Consider the following 13395-nt stretch of genomic DNA (forward strand, 5'->3'; position numbering starts at 1 on the left):
TTTTCCTGGAATTTGCCCAAAGTGTCACACACCTCTCCTGCAAATGTCTGCCTCTGTGCCTGCTTTGTGTGAGCTCCCAGTCTAGATGACAGAATAGGTGCATGGTGTGTGTGTGTGTGTGTGTGTGTGTGTGTGTGTGTGTGTGTGTGTGGATGTGTGCTGTGGGCTATTTGTACACTGTGTGAAGATGTATTGCTCTGATTAGTGTAATAAAAGGCTGAATGGCCAATAGCTATGCAGGAGGTCTAGGCAGGATTTCCAGGGAGAGAAAGGAAGAGGAGGAGAATCTAGGCACACAGGAGACACCAAGAAACAGGGAAAGGAAATGGGAGGGGCTAGATGGAAGAGGGTAATGCCACCTGATAGAATGCAGACTAATACAAATGGGTTAATTTAACTTATAAGAGCTAGTTAGGAACAAGCCTAAACTATAGGCTGAGCTTTCGTAATTAATAAGACTCCATATCACTATTTGGGAGCTGGCTGGTGGGACAGAGAAAGACTTGTGTGTGGTGGGGTGGGGGTGTGTATCTGTGTGTCTGGAGAATTCAGATTCCTGCAGGGTTTGCTTAGCTGTTTTCTTGTTCATGGGAAATATGTGATATACAGTCAAACACCCAGACACACAACTAAGTTCTTATAAAGACCATAACAAAATCTGGAACACATAAGAGAGCCCCTAACAATCAGGTAGTCAAACTAACTTTAAGAGCGATTATGTCATTTCCACCCGAGACTAAGAGAAACAATGAATATGAAGATGAAAGCTCAGGGCTGGCTCTTTATACTGACGGCTACCTGAAAACTGTGGTTCTAGGGTGTTTTAGGAGGAAAAATGGATTGTCATTTTCAGATTACAATGTTATTTCACTTTTATGAGAGATTGTTGGTTTATTTTGCAAGTCTGGTATTGGAGTGATGGGAATTAAAGATCTTGAGGTTTATAACCACATGAGGGAGTTAGGGAAGTGAAGCTGTTTATGTATTATTTTTAACAAGTACTCCACAACTCTTACTAGTAAGTCTCTTTGGGGAAATTAACGTTGAAACGGTTTCTGTATTTAAGATCTTGAAGCTTCCAATGTATGTTGAATTGACCTACTCTGTAAACACAATGCTAGGTGCTGAAAAAAACAAATGTCATTAAGACAGAGGAATGCTATTGTCTCGTTTTTCTCTACTAGTCTCAGTAGAGTGGAGGAAATGTCTGCCATAATCTTTATTTTTTAAGACATACACACACATTCTTATAAAGAACAAACTATGAGCTGATGGCATGGTGACTGATACCCTAATGAGGCATCCAGTAGAGTCTGTCTCCCATCTCCAACCAGGTTCTTGTCTTGCCCTCTCCAAGACTAAAACGAGAAGACAGTGAAATGCACACGAGGAGGAACTTTGCTACTGATTTGGGACTATAGTCATGGACCATCATGCCCAGCACTATTGGGTGTAAAATTTCAGTCTCCTAGCAAGTGTGTAATGCCACAGTTTTGACAAAATTGATATTTCATTTTCACATACTGTATGTGAAAAGGCCATTCCTATTACTCTAGAGTCTGTGTGCAGTGGATGTCAATTAAAAAAAAAAAAAACTACCATTCTTGTGTGTAGAGCAATGGGAAAAATTACTGACTGAATCTGGAATTCAAGCTAGTTTTGAAAATAATTTAAATGCCTAATTGAAGCATTTCTTCATCTGCAGTGTATATTTTACTCACTACAGAAGTTGTAACTAATTCTTGTACGAACTGAGTTTCCCCAACAGACCAATGCTTAAAATCTACACCCTGGATTTTATTAACTCAGAATTTGTCAGTTTATTCTCTCCTCACTGAGATCGAGAGAAAAGAACATGACCTTGCTCTACAAAGCAAATAAAACTAAACTGGATACTAAAAGAGACATACATGACAGCTCAACAGGAAAGTCTAGAAATCATGAGAATGAAACACTGAGGACTGGAGATGCAGTTCAGTGACAGGGTGCTTCTCTGGCTTGCGCAAAGCCACAGGTTCAATTCCTAGTACCACAAAAAAGACAAAGAAGAAAGAAAGATTTCAAAAACAAAGACACCCTTGTTCCACAGGAAAGTGGGGAGCAGGCAGAAACCCCTGGATAAATTCAGGCCACCTCTTGCACAAAACCCCAACCAGGATTTAGGGGCTTGGAGCTACTTCATACAGATCGTCTGCCAGACTTAATGTATTTGATAAAGTTTCTGGCTTTTCATCTTCAGCCTTGGTTTGCTATATTAATCCAAGAGTTTCAGGAATATGAGAAACAATGGCAATAATTCAAAATTTTTCATTATCTGCTCTTGGCTGTGTCTTCATTTGTCACAGCTGCCGGGCTGTAATGAAGAAGCTGCTCTGTCCCCTGGTACAGATTTGGGGCAATTCTTTCTCAGCATTTCTTTCAATCCCAGGTTCCCCTGACCTGAGGAATGGTCTGGGCTCTTTCTGAGCAGGTAGCTGCAGGCCATGTGTGTCATACTTCACACATCCACATGATCTAACCTCTGGTCCACCCAGGCGCCTGTGTCTGGAACTGTTAGGATCGTAGCCTGAGACCTGACAGCTGGAGCTATAACAGCTCTACCTAACCCCAGGCTCAGCCACCAGTCTCAGTAGGTCAATTAAGAAAACCAGCAATGATAAGGGGCAGAAAAAAAAGGGATTTATTCATTGTGTCCACATTGAGAAGTAGAGCCCAAACAATCCAGTGGCCCTTAACCTTCATCCCCAAGTCCAGTTTTAGGGTGTCCTGACATGAACTTGAAGTTTAAAGAGAGGATAGTCCTGGTCAAGGTGTGGTCCTACCCATCATTATCGTCTCCATGACAGTCTGTCCTGCAAGACGATATGGTTAAGAATCCTGTGAAATCTCTTCCTGGGAGGCAAGTTCTTCCTGTGCTAGCACCAGTTTCCACAGTTTTCTTTGTCCCACCAATGAGACTCCTGGAGAAATGCTGAGTTCTTGCGGTTTGTTGTTTTTGTTTTGTTTTGTTTTGTTTTGTTTTGTTTTTAAAGTCTGAGAGCCTCATTCCTGCCACAACTTGGACCTTCTTCTTGTCGAATAGAATCACACCATGAGTGAAAGGAGGGTGGAGGGGAAGACATGCCTCCACAAACTGATCGCAGTCCCAAAAGTCTGAAGGCCAGGGTCATTCGTCGGAAGCAAAAGTCCAGTCCTAAGTGAACTACGGGGTTCACTGTATTTATTCCAGAAGTACTTTTCTTAACCACTCTTGGGTTCCCTTGCCCACCTACTTCAAAGATCCAACTGACTCAGTATAAAAGGGGACTGCCTTCAATCATTGTGAAAGCTCTTGGCATGATAATTCACCGGCTTCCTAACAGGCTTGCTGACCAGATCAGCAGAAAAAGGCCAGTTTGTCTTGCAGATGTGTCAATCAGGAGGAAGTCTAAGGCCCAGGCTCCCACTCTCATTATCACCAAAGGGAAACCTTTCTGGTCTTAGTAGAAAAGTTTTAAAAAACAAATAGGTGCCGGGGGAGCTGGAGCTGGATGCTACAAAGGAGGCCTGCCCCTTGCCTGTGAAAAGTGGGCAGGTCCCAGGGGTTGGTACTGATTGGCTTCTCTTCCTTCTCCCCTTTCTCCTTAATATATAACCACAGGGAACATTCTCACCTTCAAGGCTCTCCTAACATATCAACTAGACTGTGCTACTTAAAAATTTCAACTACCTATCTAGGCATCATACGCCTTCATTTAGGGGTTCCCTATGTATACATCTCAGGATTTGTTTTTATCTTCTGCAGGGCTAGAGAAAGGGGTGGTTGTGCGTCAAGTGTGTGTAGGTTCTTGTGCAGACCAGAGTTAGAGTTACGGATAGTCGTGAGCTGCCCGGTGTGGCTTTGGGAACCCATATCCCCTGGAAGAGCACATCAAGAGCTCTTAACAACTGGGCCGTTTTTCCAGCCCCTTCTTTATTATGCTTTATCACCTCCCCTATCCACACAAGTGTGGAAAATTGGGTCCCTTTGCCTCATGTGTCTCCTGTTTCTCTCAACACCCAGGACAGAGGCTACAGGTGGTAAGGACTTATAGCCATTTACTCTACCACAAGCTACTAAAAGTATAAGAACGGTGACGTAAGGGAAATCAGAGGATCTCAGTCTCATTAATAACAGAATTTAAGAATGGATTCCAACAGAGGCTTGAGGACAATTTTATTAGCATTTAAAAGAAAAAGACCCAAGGCAGCTACACTGTGAATCTCAGCAGCTGTTCAGAGGATGAGGATAGAAGAGAGAAAGGGGAAAGCTGTGCTACTTAAGCCAGCATGGAGGTCAGACACATGGTGGATAAGCACCCACACAACAGGGAGGGACGCCTTAGGGAAAGAGTAATGAAGCCTGCCTTAGTCAGGGTTTCTATTGTTGTGAAGAGACACCATGACCCATGGCAACTCTCACAAAGGAAAACATTTCACTGGGGCTGGCTTGCAGTTTCAGAGATTTAGTCCATTATCATCATGGTGGGAAGCATGGTGGCATGCAGACAGACATGGTGCTGGAAAGGTAGTTGAGAGTTCTACAATTGGATCTGCAGGTAGCCGAAGAGACTGCCAAACTGGGCGTGACTTGAGCATCTGAGACCTCAAAGCCCTCCCCCAGTGACATACTTCCTCCAACAAGGCCATACTTCCTAATAGTACCACTCCCTTTGGGCCTATGGGGGCCATTTTATTCAAACCACCACAAAAACCAAAGTATCAGAAAAAGAAGGCATAGGTTCTGACTAGTGTCTGACTAAACAGATAGAAAACACGAAAGGGAAAAGTTGTATCTTTTCTGACTCTGGCCTCAGAGAGGCCAGGAGACTCAGCAAAGCCTGGTGGTGACTCAGAGGGCTTACATTGGAGGATAAAAATCCTGGGAAGCAAATGTAATTTCTCATTAAAGAAAAAAATCAAGGTACCTAGCTCTTTAGCATGGTTTAAGGTGAGCCTCGATCCCAGGGTAATCCTTTGGCCAAATCACTGACACAGACTACTTGCAATATTAGGTCTCCACCCAGGGCAGAGATCTTATTCTCTTGACCAGAGAAAGTTTTTCCTTAATGAACCTTTACTGCTACTCTAACTAATACAGAGGATAGTTTTCCACCCGAGATTGATATAGAGTTTAAAAAAAAAATATTTGGGAGCATGGACAAGGAAGAGAGGTGTGAAGGGTTCCTTCCTCACTTCAAAGTCTGACTGAAACCCTTCACTAGCTGAGAATCAGGAATTCCAGCACAGGGTGGGGCTGGAGGGATGTGAGTTTAAGACCCACACAGACACACCTTCAGGTATGGCCTTCCTCCTTTCCCAGGTGTTTACCTGGAATCTTAAAACCAAGAACACTCTGCCTATCTCAAACTCGTCATAACTCCCCCTGCCACTCTGATCTAGGGTTTTAGTGTTTACCAGCTGTGATTGCAGCCAATGCATGGAGATCATGCTGGAGTCTAACCTAACTCAAGACCCCTTTAAAGATTAAGGGACCACTTCGGGTTATTGTGGAGGAATGCAAAGCTGTGACCTGTCCCTACTACTCATGGCAAAATCAACAGAAACTTCCTTGCCTGTCCTTATCACTCGTTGTTTTGGTACCTTATTTATTATTTTCACTTTAGCCATGGTTTTGCAATATGTAGCCCAGGCTGGGCTCAATGCTGTGATGACTCTGACTCTTGGTCCCTCCACTTCTACAATTAAAGGCATGCACCATGACAGCTGGCTACGTCTATATTATCTCAGTAACTTCCTTATTTTTACAAGGACAGCAGAGAGGGGTACTTTCATTTTTCTCTGAATGTTAGAAGCCATTGTGATAAGACTTTCTCTACTGTTAATTCTGATCCTTAAACGCTCAATTCTCAGGGCCCCGTGTTCCCTGTACTCACATTTAGTTTGACTTCCGCTATTTGATTTGGCATAAATACGTTGTTAGATTGATTGTACGACAGTCAGAAACGTCAGACTGATTTCCACAGTCCGTGGGTTCTCAAGTGAGAGTTAAAAATTCATAGAGAAAAGGCATGCCCAACATTTTCTTGTAAATTGTGTAAGTAACAAAGAATGGAGTGCTGGAATGTTGTGCCTGTGAACTGAGCCCTGACCAGAGCCTGCAGAAAAGTCTTTGGACTGTGGTATTTCCCATAGTTCTGTGCCTAATAATCAAGACAGCTGAAAGATTATTTCTCCATAAGGCACAGATGAGAGGGAAGAACAAGAATGTTTCTTCTTTACAAGCCAGGGCAAAGTACGATGGCCAACAGCCAAGGTAAACTAAGGTGACAGGGAAACTGTCCTCTGCTGTTAAGCTGTCTAATTCCTGGTGAGCATCATGTGTATAAGACCATAAACACAGGGCTAGGGGGAGGAAGCTGGAAATATCTGTAGAGAATCAGTATAATGCCACAAATAATGCTAAATAGTGAGCAGATGGATGGATGGATGGATGGATGGATGGATGGATGGATGGATGAGTGGATGAATGGATGGATCAGTTCAAATGAGACATTATATAAAATACAGGAGAAAAATAAAGAAGTAAAGGAAGGAAGAAAGAAAAGAACCAAGTTGATGTCAGAGGTGTAGTTCTTTAAAGTTTAAAGTTTTCTCTGAAATAAAAGGAATAAAAAAGTGACAGAGGAATTACAATTCTCCTTGATGGGACAGAATTCCTGGGAATGTCTACTTGAAGAAAAATGTATTTATTTTAACTCATGGTTGCAAAGTATAAGTCTATTATGGTTTAAATTTAAAGTGTTCCCAATACGCCCATAGCTTTATCGCTTGGTTCCTGGTGGTGGCACTGTTTTGAAAGGTTCTGGAAACTGTAGGAGGTGGGGCTTTGCTGGCTGAAGCAAGTCAGTAGGCACAGGTTCTGAGGGTTATATTTGACCCTGACTCCCACTTTTATCTCTGCTTCTTTATTTTGTATGATGTGAACTACCTTTGCCACACCGGAGCAATGATCGAAGCTGCTTGCCTATGCCTCTTTTGCGATAGTGGACCGAATGTCATGAACCCAAACAACTCTTAGGTCCTTTAAGATGTTTCTAGCTGGCATCCTGTCAAAACAACAACAAAGTGATGGAAACCACCCATGGTCTCTTGACTCCTTTCTGACTTGTGGTGAGGTTAACACCTCACATCAGGGGGAGCTGATAAAGCAAAGCTGCTCACTTCGTGGTACCCAGGAAGCAAAGAGAGAGGGTGGAAGGTGCTAGAGCCCTCAAGGACATATCCACAATGACTAGGCTCCATATTCTAGGATTTTCTACACCTTACAGTAGCCCAGTAAGGCAGTAATCAACAAACTGATTCACCTATTGACCAGAAAAAGGATTCATGATCCAATAACCTCTCCAAGGTCCTACCTCAGAAGGGTTCTAGTCTCTCATGTACCCCCGTGGTCTAGGATTAGGCTTCTTAAACAATTTCCACACATTACCCCTTTTCCTAAGAAATTTTTATAAAACCCTTAATATATATATATATATAATATATATATATATATATATATATGTACCAAAAAAGGCATACATATTAAACAGTTGCTGGTAACAAACAATAAAGAATTTATTTTAAGCTGGATTTGGTGGTGCACACCATTAATACCAGAATTCTAGAACTCTGCAAGTGTGAGGCCAGTTTGGTCTACATAGCAAGTTCCAGACCACTGAGGGCTACACAGTATGACTTTGTCAAAAGGAAGGAAGGAAGGAAGGAAGGAAGGAAGGAAGGAAGGAAGGAAGGAAGGAAGGAAGGAAGGGAAAGAGGGAGAGAAGGAGGAAGAAAGGAAAAACTTACTTTAAAACAATTCTTTGGAAAAAAACAATTCTTTGGTATATGTACACTTTTTTAAAGACAAGAGAAAATTTGCATATTTAGGAAATGGGTATATTTGATTGTCTAACACAGCATGACTGAAAAATACACTCATTTGATACTTTCATGATGAAAAGTGATAAAAGAAAAAAAATGAAATGTTTTCCATAACTAAACCATTATGTTTCTATAAGAACAGGAAACTTCTGGTGCACGGGGAAACCCCTGCAGTCCCTAACAACAGTACTCTTGACTCTGAGCAAAGGTGTTCAAGGCCCTGATCACTAGAATTGCCTGGTGCAGCAGCATGCTCAGTGCAGAGTTCACATGTGTTGAGTTTAAGGCTCCAGTAAAATCATGCCATGCAGCACAGGGAAGTACTGCCTGCAGCATGTTAGATTCATTACATGTTCCAGTTTTCAAATGAATTTGTGAAGACTGCAGGTTCAGAAACCTTTTTTACTGTTGTCAATTTTCCCTGAACTTCATATTTAGTGACACAACTCTATATGATGTTGTGACCCATAGTTTAAGAAACTTTGGTACAGGAGGCTCAAGTGTAATCAATGAAATGATTGGTAGCCAGCCTAACTCCTGAGAAGTGATCTAGGCTGGGCAGGGCCAGCAGCATCACAGGACAGATGGAAGGGTTGACCTCACTAGTGGATGGATACTGGTCTGCAACCATGTGGAATTTTCCATGCTATCACAGACTTGGGGAGATGATTAGCTCCCATACCCTAGTCTTATTAGTCTTCTCTAGGATTAAGCAACAGGGCAGCTCTGATCCTTTCAAACTTCATTCAGAGTAAGACCCAGTCTCTCTTAGTTGCCCAGCCTTAAGCAGGATAGGAAGTTTGTGTGCACACTGCATCCCTGTGGCCTTGCACCCAACCCAATCAAAAAGAAGTGAATGGCTGCATTTAATTCCTTCCCCACCCTCGTTTGCTGCTTTATTACATGGTTCTGGGATCAAAGACTACAGTCATTCTAAATATGTCTACTGAAATATGACGGCAAAGACCATCCAATTCTAGAAGAGTGTTCCTTCTTACAACCTGAAAACTTGTTTTTTTGACAGATTGCCAGAATCTGTGCTTTGTTTGCATTAGAGCTATCTGCCAGGTGAGAAACCATGGAACTCAGTCACAAAAGATTGCTTTATAAATTTAATGAGTGATTTGGAAGCAACTGTTTGTGAATACTCACTCCAGACAAATGGACATTTTCTAAACTAAAATACTGGGAGTTTATGAGCCAGCCACTCCTCCCAACGGTAGAGAAAGGAGAGATAGAGACAGGCTCAAAATAATCTTATTTCCTGAAGAAAATTCCAGGGTCACAGAGATCAGGATTGAAGTGCCTCACAGGAAATAAAGTTACAAGTGACAAACTAGGGTTGTGGCTCAGTAGAAGAATGGTTGCTTCGCATGATAAGCCCTTGAGTTCAATCTCAACAGTAGAGAAGAAGGGAGACAGGGAGGGAGGGAGGGAGGGAGACAGTGAGGGAGGGAAGGAGACAGTGAGGGAGGGGAGGGAGGAGGAGGAGGGAGGGAGGGAGCATCTTAAGTCAGAACCAAGGAGGATGGACCACCTCCATACTCTAGAGATGTTCTGATGGATTGAAACTGTACTGAATCATGGCCAGGTTTTTACAGTTACTGAAACCTGGTCAGATGTCAGTCAGGCCTTTGCTAAGCACCTTTCCAAGTACCAGCTGACTCCCAAGAGCCACAGGAGGCAGGTCATATTGTCTCCTTGTATATATGAGAAAACTACAGTTGAAGAGTTGAAGATATCTCTGGTCACTTTAATCTCACGTCAAATTCATTAACTATACTTATTTGCCTCTGAGTGCCCAAATGATGCTGAATAAATAGGTGTAAAATAAATGAGCCATTTGACTCCCCTTCTGGGACCATAAGCCAAATAAATTCCTTCCTGCATAAGTCCCACTTGGTCATGGTGTTATGTTATAGCAACAAAAAGTAACTGACAGACACAGAAGCTGGAGTAGGAGTAGGAGGTTCTGTGAAGAGCTTGAACCTGCTGGTTTTTGGAGGAATGTGAAAGACTTTAGAACTTTGGACTAGAAAAGCAGTTAGTGTTGAAAATGAAGCTTAAGGGGCCATTCTGCTAACAGATGGAAGACAGTAGTACCAAGGTGATGCAGACCATAGAGGCATAACTCAATAGATTTCAGAGGGAAACAGAAAATGAAAAGTAAGTGGGCTACAGACCACTCTTAAGATAGTTTGATAAAGGATCTGGAAGTGAGGTGTCCAGTGTGGGTGCTGAGGATCAAAGTCCAGACCGAACAAGAGCAGCAAGTGCCCTCAACTCGGGGCTGAGCATTCCTCCAGCTCCTGATTTACTGTTTCTTAATTGGGAGAAGACTCTTTTTCAAATCCAGGTAAGGTGTCTTCTGTTACAGAAGGCAGAAAAAGATGAGAACATAAAGATTCACAAAAGAGACCTTTGAGAAGTAAGCAAAGCCCCCAACAGCTCAGCCCCTCACCTGCCTGTGCCCAAATATCCCACTCTGGTTCATGGTTGCTTTCTATTACTATGTAAGGTGGGTCAACCTTAGAAGATGCATATGAAAAACTTAAGAAAAGTGGAAATTTATACAAAATATTCTTTTGGCACTTTAAGCATCATTTTTGTAGTAAGCCCAAGCCAAAACTCTGGTCACAACAAGCTTCCTTTTGAAATGACTACTGTTCACCTTCCTCTTATCAGTGTGTCAAGCTGGCAGGCACCTGCCATTGGTACAGTGTCTTAGCACTTCCCCATGGCATGGGGCCAGAACTCAGAAGTGATGAGCTGCATACATGCTACCATCAGCTGCCCAGCCCAAACCATGGAGGGACCGATGGGCACCTTCTCTGCCACTGCCATCCATGTCACTGGTGAAAACCCAGACGGACTGAGAATGAGGAAGAAAAACAGATCGTATTTTTTCTGTGGCTGGGATCACACAGATATCTTGGGAAAATATAGACAGTTTTCTTAGTGCCACACTGCAGGGGCTCCCATTCTAGAGAAACTTTTGGTGCCCTACAACCTTGTATCCATGGAGTGGTTTGACTTAAATTAAAATAACCCTTCCTCATACGAGCAATACAATATGGTTCCAAAGGGTTATTTGTGCATGACTTTGATTACCACAAGTAACTTCAGAATTATTTACCAAATAGCTTTCATTAACAATAACTCCACTTATTATTTACAACATCATCCCAACCTAACAAATATTTGCTATAAACGTGAAGGAAATTGGGTACAGGTCCCTGCTTGGCTTCACACTGGTTGATGGAGTCATTTCAGACCAACCCAGATCCCCACATGTGACAGAACTGATTGTAACAAACATGTCCAGTGGGACCTGCTAAGGGTTCTCTCTCGGGACACTATTATTTCTGAGATAGCATTCATTGCAGCAAAAAGAGCACGGTCACACACAGACCTTTTCACAACTTCCACTGTGTTGTTTGAAGTTCTTGTATAACTCAAGCTACCTCAGGAAAAATAAACACATATATATTTATTATTTCATTATTTATTATATCACACATTATATTAAAACATTTATTTATTGTTCATTGATATATTGCTATATGTTAAAATTATGTGCAAATATATTTATTAAATACATGTTTATAGAGAGAGACAGAAGGAGAAGAAGAAGGAGAAGAAGAAGAAGAAGAAGAAGAAGAAGAAGAAGAAGAAGAAGAAGAGACTCACAATATGAAAACTTCGCAGCTACACAGGTACCTTGGAGATTTTCATGTCCTGAAAAGCTCGAAGCATGACTAGAATTAGGTGCTCAGAAGATCAGTAATCTGAGTCCATTACTCTCATTAGCCGGACTATTTTGTCTCTGTTCTCAGGGAGGCTGACTCTTTATGTGGAGTCAGGTTAACTGCCAGTAGCTTCCTACCAGAGTAACATTATTAACATTGGGAGAATGAGGTACAGTGGTCCAGGAAAACAGGGGATGGGGGCACATACCTTTCCCTTTCTGGCTTCAGCCTTGGCCTCAGACACAGCAGTCATAGACTGTCATCTATAAACTGCCTTTTAAGGAGGAGGTAATAGTGGAGGGGAAGTCCACATCCCCAAACACCCAGAACAGGCAGACAAGAATGTACTCAATCTTCAAGTCATGAAGACCACTCAGTCTCTCCAGTCTCAAGGCTACAGGAAGGAGCAATTTGTCTAGAGACGTTTCTACTGCTACCTTACCAAGGAGGTCCTACAGTATCGCTGCCATTACCTCCGCCAGCCTCCCAAGATCATGCCTGCCACCCGGCACTACAATCAGCCTGAGACCAGAAGGCTGAACTTAAAAGACCAGAGGATAGGAAACTTCAAGATTCGTGAAGGGAGACTAAAAACGACACTCTGTGCCCCCTAACACTGCCTGCTCAGAAGCAGTTTGGGTCATGGACATGTTCAACCACCTCATTGAAGTAGGAGGAGATTGTTTTGTGTTGAATAGACTTTTAATTTAAAAAATTAATAAATGGATATAGGGCTTGGAGAGTTAGCTATTTAATAGCCACAGTGAAACATCAGAAGCCAACAGGCATTTGCCTGGTACATGTGGCAGTGGGTGAAAGACCCTCTTCAAACTAGGTGACAGGCAAGACCTAATTAACACCTGAGGTTGTCCCTCCAAACCCCATATACCTACATGGTAACTGTGTACCTAAACTCATACACAGATCACACACACACACACACACACACACACACACACACACACACACACACAGAGAGAGAGAGAGAGAGAGAGAGAGAGAGAGAGAGAGAGAGAGGTAAAACACAGCCAAACACTGTGGCTATAATAATAGCTGACTCACACCTACCTGATACCTACTTAGGGACCTGTGCAATTCGATAAGCCTCACTTGGACTGGATATACTAATTTATAATGGCTATCAAACCAGGTAATCTAACACCAAATATCTCTCTCCTCATGATTCTGCAAACTGTGAAAGCCTCACAGTGACTCTTGTTCCATCTTGACTTAAGGCCAGAGAGTTCAAGATTGTTTTTGCTCCTCAAGGCCAAATAACAGGATATTTGGCCAGAGGTGTGGTTACTAGATGTTTTTAGAATTAAGGAGGTGATTACACTTGTTTGTTTCTTGAACCATGGAAAAGAAGATTTTTCCCTCCCCTTTTGCTTTGGGAATAAAAGGGGTATGAGAAATAAATTTGGAGCTGCTGCAGTATTCACTGAGAGCCCTCCCAATCCTACCTTCTGTCATTTGTCTTTCTTTCTCAATCCTCACTCCCCTTTGCAGGAACATTTTGACAGGTCAGCTGGCCCCAACAGGAAACTGTGAGTTTTATATGCCATCCTAGAGCCTTCATCCAGCAGCTGACGGAAGTGGAAGCAGATACCAACAGCTAAACACTGAACTGAACTGGAATCCAGTTGCAGAGAAGGAGGAGTGATGAGCAAAGTGGATAGATAGATCTCATACAGTCATAGATAAATATCTTACACAGTTACAGATGATAGATAGATAGATA

The sequence above is a fragment of the Cricetulus griseus genome, chromosome 3 (genome assembly GCF_003668045.3).
Source record: "Cricetulus griseus strain 17A/GY chromosome 3, alternate assembly CriGri-PICRH-1.0, whole genome shotgun sequence".
NCBI classification, from domain to species: Eukaryota; Metazoa; Chordata; class Mammalia; order Rodentia; family Cricetidae; genus Cricetulus; species Cricetulus griseus.